Source organism: Arachis stenosperma, chromosome 7 (assembly GCF_014773155.1).
Source record: "Arachis stenosperma cultivar V10309 chromosome 7, arast.V10309.gnm1.PFL2, whole genome shotgun sequence".
NCBI classification, from domain to species: Eukaryota; Viridiplantae; Streptophyta; class Magnoliopsida; order Fabales; family Fabaceae; genus Arachis; species Arachis stenosperma.
Window position 1 is genome coordinate 10,685,196 of NC_080383.1, and position 6,452 is coordinate 10,691,647.

General features: G+C 41.3%; 1 non-coding gene across 1 annotated transcript; it reads right to left on the reverse strand.

The window, feature by feature from the left end:
* Positions 1 to 6,021: 6,021 nt before the first annotated feature.
* On the reverse strand, positions 6,022 to 6,125 carry LOC130942850 (small nucleolar RNA R71). Its single transcript, XR_009071398.1, has one exon. It is a non-coding gene; the product is annotated as a small nucleolar RNA R71 (small nucleolar RNA).
* Positions 6,126 to 6,452: the final 327 nt, after the last annotated feature.

The following is a 6,452-nucleotide window of genomic DNA, read 5'->3' on the forward strand; positions in this document are numbered from 1 at the left end:
GAAATGGAGGAGCACAGATGCAACTCTCATTCTAGGAAGACCTTTCCTAGCAACTGGACGAACTCATTGATGTACAAAAAGGGGAAGTACCCTGAGAGTCATGAGGATGAGTTCAAGTTGAATGTGTCAAAGCTATGCAGCATCCAGACACATCAAATGACTGCATGAGCGCTGATATTATTGACTCTTTGGTGGAGGAGGTCAATATGACTGAAAGTCTTGAATCAGAGCTAGAGGCATCTTAAAGATGTTCAGCCTGATCTAGAGGAACTAAGGAAATAAAAAGAAATTCTGAAAATTCCTCAAGAAGAAGATAAGCCTCCTAAACCGGAGCTCAAGCCACTACCACCATCCCTGAAATATGCATTTCTGGGAGAAGATGACACTTTTCCAGTGATCATAAGCTCTTTTAAATCCACAGGAAGAGGAAGCACTAATTCAAGTGCTAAGGACACCAAGACAGCTCTTGGGTGGTCCATAAGTGATCTTAAGGGCATTAGCCCAGCAAGATGCATGCACAAGATCCTATTGGAGGATGATGCTAAGCCAGTGGTTCAACCACAAGGCGGCTAAATCCAGCCATGAAGGAGGTGTGCAGAAAGAGGTCACTAAGTTACTAGAAGCTGGGATTATTTATCCTATTTCTGATAGCCCCTGGGTGAGCCATGTCCACGTTGTCCCAAGAAGAAGGCATAATAGTGGTTCATATGAAAAGAATGAACTGGTTCCTACAAGAACAGTTATAGGGTGGCGTATGTGTATTGACTACAGAAGGCTCAACATAGCCACCAGGAAGGATCTTTTCCTTTACCATTCATAGACCAGATGCTAGAGAGACTGGCAGGTCATGAATATTACTGCTTTTTGGATGGCTATTCAGGTTACACCAAATTGCAGTAGATCCTCAGGACCAAGAGAAAACAGCATTACATGTCCTTCTGGAGTATTTGCCTACAGAAGGATGCCTTTTGGTCTGTGCAATGCACCTGCAACCTTTCAAAGGTGCATGCTCTCTATCTTCTCAGATATGGTAGAGAAATTTCTGGAAGTCTTCTGGATGACTTTTCAGTATTTGGAGACTCTTCAGCTCCTGCCTTAACCATCTAGCACTTGTTCTGAAAAGATGCAAGAGACCAACCTAGTTTTAACTGGGAAAAATGTCACTTCATGGTGACTGAAGGAATTGTCCTTGGGCTAAAATTTCGAACAAAGGAATAGAGGTGGATCAAGCTAAGGTGGAGGTAATTGAAAAATTACCACCACCTGCCAATGTTAAGGCAATCAGAAGCTTTCTGGGGCATGCAGGATTCTACAGAAGGTTATAAAGGATTTTTCAAAATTGCCAAACCTCTGAGTAATCTGCTAGCTGCTGACACTCCATTTATCTTTGATAATGAGTGTCTGGCAGGCGTTTGAGACTCTGAAAGCTAAGCTGGTCACAGCACCAGTCATCTCTGCACCAGACTGGACATTACCATTTGAACTAATGTGTGATGCCAGTGACCATGCCATTGGTGCAGTTTTGGGACAAAGGCTGGTAAGCTTCTGCACGTCATTTATTACGGCAGCCGTATTCTAAATGATGCACAGAAGAACTACACACCACAAAAAGAGTTACTTGCAGTGGTTTTGCCCTTGATAAGTTCAGATCTTATTTAGTAGGATCAAAAGTGATTGTGTACACTGACCATGCTGCTCTTAAATATCTACTCACAAAGCAGGATTCAAAACCCAGGCTCATAAGATGGGTGTTGCTTCTGCAGGAGTTTGATATAGAAATAAAAGACAGAAAAGGGACAGAGAATCAAATAGCTGATCACCCGTCCCGGATAGAACTAGTAGCAGGAGCATCTCTCCCTCCTACTGAGATCTCTGAAGCCTTTCCGGATGAGCAATTATTTGCAATTCAGGAAGCTCCGTGGCTTGCAGACAGTGCAAACTATAATACTCAAGGTTCTCCTTCTGTAACCATGGAGAAGAAGCATGAAGAGCTTCTCTCAAAACAGAGTCAAATAGAGCCCCCACAGTCAAACTCTAAGTTTGGTGTTGGGAGGTCACAACCAAACACTAAGTTTGGTGTTGGAGAGGTTCCAACATTGCTCTGAACATCTGTGAGGCTCCATAAGAGCCCACTGTCAAGCTACTGACATTAAAGAAGCGCTTGTTGGGAGGCAACCCAATGTTATATTTATTATTTTTTGTTATTTATGTTTTCTATAGGTTGATGATCCTGGAAAGTCACAAAATCAATTGAAAAAGCAGAAACAGAATGAAAAACAGAAAGAAAAATAGCTCACCCTGGAGGAAAACCTTGCTGGCGTTTAAACGCTAGTAAGGGCAACAAATGGGCGTTTAACGCCCAGTCTGGCACCATTCTGGGCGTTTAACGCCAGAAAGGGGCACCAGACTGGCGTTAAACGCCAGGAATGGGCACCAAGCTGGCGTTAAACGCCAGAAATGGGCACCAGCCCGGTGTTTAACGCCAGGATTGGCAAGTAGGAGCATTTTTGCTCGCCACTTGTGCAGGGATGAATTATCCCTGACACCTCAGGATCTGTGGACCCCACAGGATCCCCACCTACCCCACCACTCTCTCTCTTCTTTCTTCTTTGCTCGAGACGAGCAAACCTTCTATGTTTGGTGTGGTAAAAGCGTTGCTTCTCCATAACCATTTATGGCACCTAAGGCGGAGAAACCTCTAGAAAGAGGAAAGGGAAGGCAAAAGCTTCCACCTCCGAGCCATGGGAGATGGCAGATTCATCTCAAGGGATGCACTTTCCTCCACAAAACTATTGGGAGCAAATCAACACCTCCCTAGGAGAATTGAGTTCCAACATGGGACAACTAAGGGTGGAGCACCAAGAACATTCCATCCTCCTCCATGAAATTAAAGAAGATCATAGAATCATGAGAGAGGAGCAACAAAGGCAAGGAAGAGACATTGAGGAGCTCAAGCACTCCATAAGATCTTCAAGAGGAAGAACAAGCCGCCATCACTAAGGTGGACCCTTCTTTAATCTCCTTGTTCTTTATTTTCTATTTTTCGAATTTTTATGCTTATGTTTATCTATGTTTGTGTCTTATTACATGATCATTAGTATCTTAGTGTCTATGCCTTAAAGCTATGAATGTCCTATGAATCCATCACCTCTCTTAAATGAAAAATGCTTTAATCACAAAAGAACAAGAAGTACAGGATTTTGAATTCATCTTTGAAACTAGTTGAATTAGTTTGATGTGGTGACAATACTTTTTGTTTTCTAAATGAATGCTTGAACAGTGCATATGTCTTTTGAATTTGTTGTTTTAAGAATGTTAAAATTGTTGGCTCTTGAAAGAATAATGGAAAAGGAGAACTGTTATTGAGGATCTGAAAAATCATCAAATTGATTCTTGAAGCAAGAAAAAACAGTGAATACAAAAAAAAACGACGAAAAAGAAAAAAAAGAAAAGAAAGAGAAAAAGAAAAAGAAAGAAATAAAGTTGTGATCCAAAGCAAAAAGAGAGTGTGCTTAAGAACCCTGGACACCTCTAATTGGGGACTCTAGCAAAGCTGAGTCACAATCTGAAAAGGTTCACTCAATTATGTGTCTGTGGCATGTATGTATCCGGTGGTAATACTGGAAGACAGAGTGCTTTGGGCCACGGCCAAGACTCATAAAGTAGCTATGTTCAAGAATCATCATACTTAACTAGGAAGAATCAATAACACTATCTGAGTTCTGAGTTCCTATGGATGCCAATCATTCTAAACTTCAAAGGATAAAGTGAGATGCCAAAACTGTTCAGAAGCAAAAAGCTACTAGTCCCGCTCATCTAATTGGAGCTAAGTTTCTTTGATATTTTAGTGTCTATAGTATATTCTCTTCTTTTTATTCTATTTTGATTTTCAGTTGCTTGGGGACAAGCAACAATTTAAGTTTGGTGTTGTGATGAGCGGATAATTTATTCGCTTTTTGGCATTATTTTTAGTATGTTTTTAGTATATTTTAGTTAGTTTTATTATATTCTTATTAGTTTTAGTTAAATTCACTTTTCTGGACTTTACTATGAGTTTGTGTGTTTTTCTGTGATTTCAGGTATTTTCTGGCTGAAATCGAGGGTCCTGAGCAAAAATCTGATTCAGAGGCTGAAAAGGACTGCAGATGCTGTTGGATTCTGACCTCCCTGCACTCCAAGTGGATTTTCTGGAGTTACAGAAGCCCAATTGGCGCGCTCTCAACGGCGTTGGAAAGTAGACATCCTGGGCTTTTCAGAAATATATAATAGTCCATACATTGCTCGAGATTTGATGGCCCAAACCGGCGTTGCAAATCAGCTTCAGAATTCCCGGCGTTAAACGCTGGAACTGGCATAAAAATTGGAGTTAAACGCCCAAACTGGCACAAAAGCTGGCGTTTAACTCCAAGAAGAGTCTCTACACGAAAATGCTTCAATGCTCGGCCCAAGCACACACCAAGTGGGCCCGGAAGTGGATTTTTCTGTCATTTACCTCATTTCTGTAAACCCTAGTTACTAGTTCACTATTAATAGGATCTTTTGACATTGTATCTCTACCTCTGACACTTACACGTTTCTCATTGTATCTTCTACAGCATGAGTCTCTAAACCCATGGTTGGGGGTGAGGAGCTCTGCTGCGTCTTGATGGATTAATGCAATTACTACTGTTTTTCATTCAATCATGCTTGCTTCCATTCTAAGATATCACTTGTTCCTAAACCTGATGAATGTGATGATCCGTGACACTCATCATCATTCTCAACTATGAACATGTTCCTGACAACCACCTCCGTTCTACCTTAGATTGAGTAGATATCTCTTGGATTCCTTAATCAGAATCTTCGTGGTATAAGCTAGAATTGATGGCGGCATTCAAGAGAATCCGGAAGGTCTAAACCTTGTCTGTGGTATTCTGAGTAGGATTCAAGGATTGAATGACTGTGACGAGCTTCAAACTCCTGAGGGCTAGGCGTTAGTGACAGACGCAAAAGAATCACTGGATTCGATTCCAACCTGATTGAGAATCGACAGATGATTAGCCGTGCTGTGACAGAGCGCGTTGAACATTTTCACTAAGAGGATGGGAGGTAGCCATTGACAACGGTGAAACCCTACATACAGCTTGCCATGGAAAGAGCCTTGCATGTTTGAAGAAGAAGACAGTAGGAAAGCAGAGGTTCAGAAGACAGAGCATCTCCAAAACCTCAACCTGTTCCCCATTACTGCAAAACAAGTACTTAATTCATGTTCTTTTGCTTTTTACAATCAACCCTGATAATTATTGATATCTTGACTAAGAGTTACAAGATAACCATAGCTTGCTTCAAGCCGACAATCTCCGTGGGATCGACCCTTACTCACGTAAGGTATTACTTGGACAACCCAGTGCACTTGCTGGTTAGTTGTGCGGGATTGCAAAAGTGTGATTGCAATTTCGTGCACCAGATTCCATACTTTCTTTGTTTTCTTCTCTTTCATATGAGTAGGAATAAAGATAAAAGCATTCTTATTGAAGCTGATCCTGAACCTGAAAGGACTCTGAAGAGGAAGCTAAGAAAAGCTAAAGCATAACTCTCTGGAGAGGACCTGATAGAAATTTTTGAAAAAGAAGAAGACATGGCAGCTGAAAATAACAACAATGCCAACAAAGCAAAGAAGATGCTTGTGACTATGCTGCACCAACTTCCAACTTCTATGGAAGAAGCATCTCAATTCCTGCCATTGGAGCAAACAACTTTGAGCTTAAGCCTCAATTAGTTTCTCTAATGCAGCAGAATTGCAAGTTTCATGGACTTCCATCAGAAGATCCTCATCAGTTCTTATCTAAATTCTTGCAGATCTGTGATACTGTTAAGACCAATGGGGTTGATCCCGAGGTCTACAGACTTATGCTTTTCCCCTTTGCTGTAAGAGACAAAGCTAGAATATGGTTGGACTCACAACCTAGAGAAAGCCTGAACTCTTGGGACAAGCTGGTCAATGCTTTCTTGACCAAATTTTTTCCACCTCAAAAGATGAGTAAGCTCAGAGTGGATGTCCAAACCTTCAGACAGAAGGAAGGTGAATCCCTCTATGAAGCTTGGGAAAGATATAAGCAATTAACCAAAAGGTGTCCTTCTGACATGTTTCCAGAATGTAGCATCTTATGTATATTCTATGATGGTCTGTCTGAGTTATCCAAGATGTCATTGGACCATTCTGCTGGTGGATCTCTTCACCTGAAAATGCCTGTAGAAGTCCAGGAACTCATTGAAATGGTTGCAAATAACCAGTTCATGTACACTTCTGAAAGAAATCCTGTGAATAATGGGACGACTCAGAAGAAAGGAGTTCTTGAGATTGATACTCTGAATGCCAAATTGGCTCAGAACAAAATATTGACTTAGCAAGTCAATATGATTTCTCAGAATCTGACTGGATTGCAAGCTACATCCGGTAGTGCTAAAGAAGC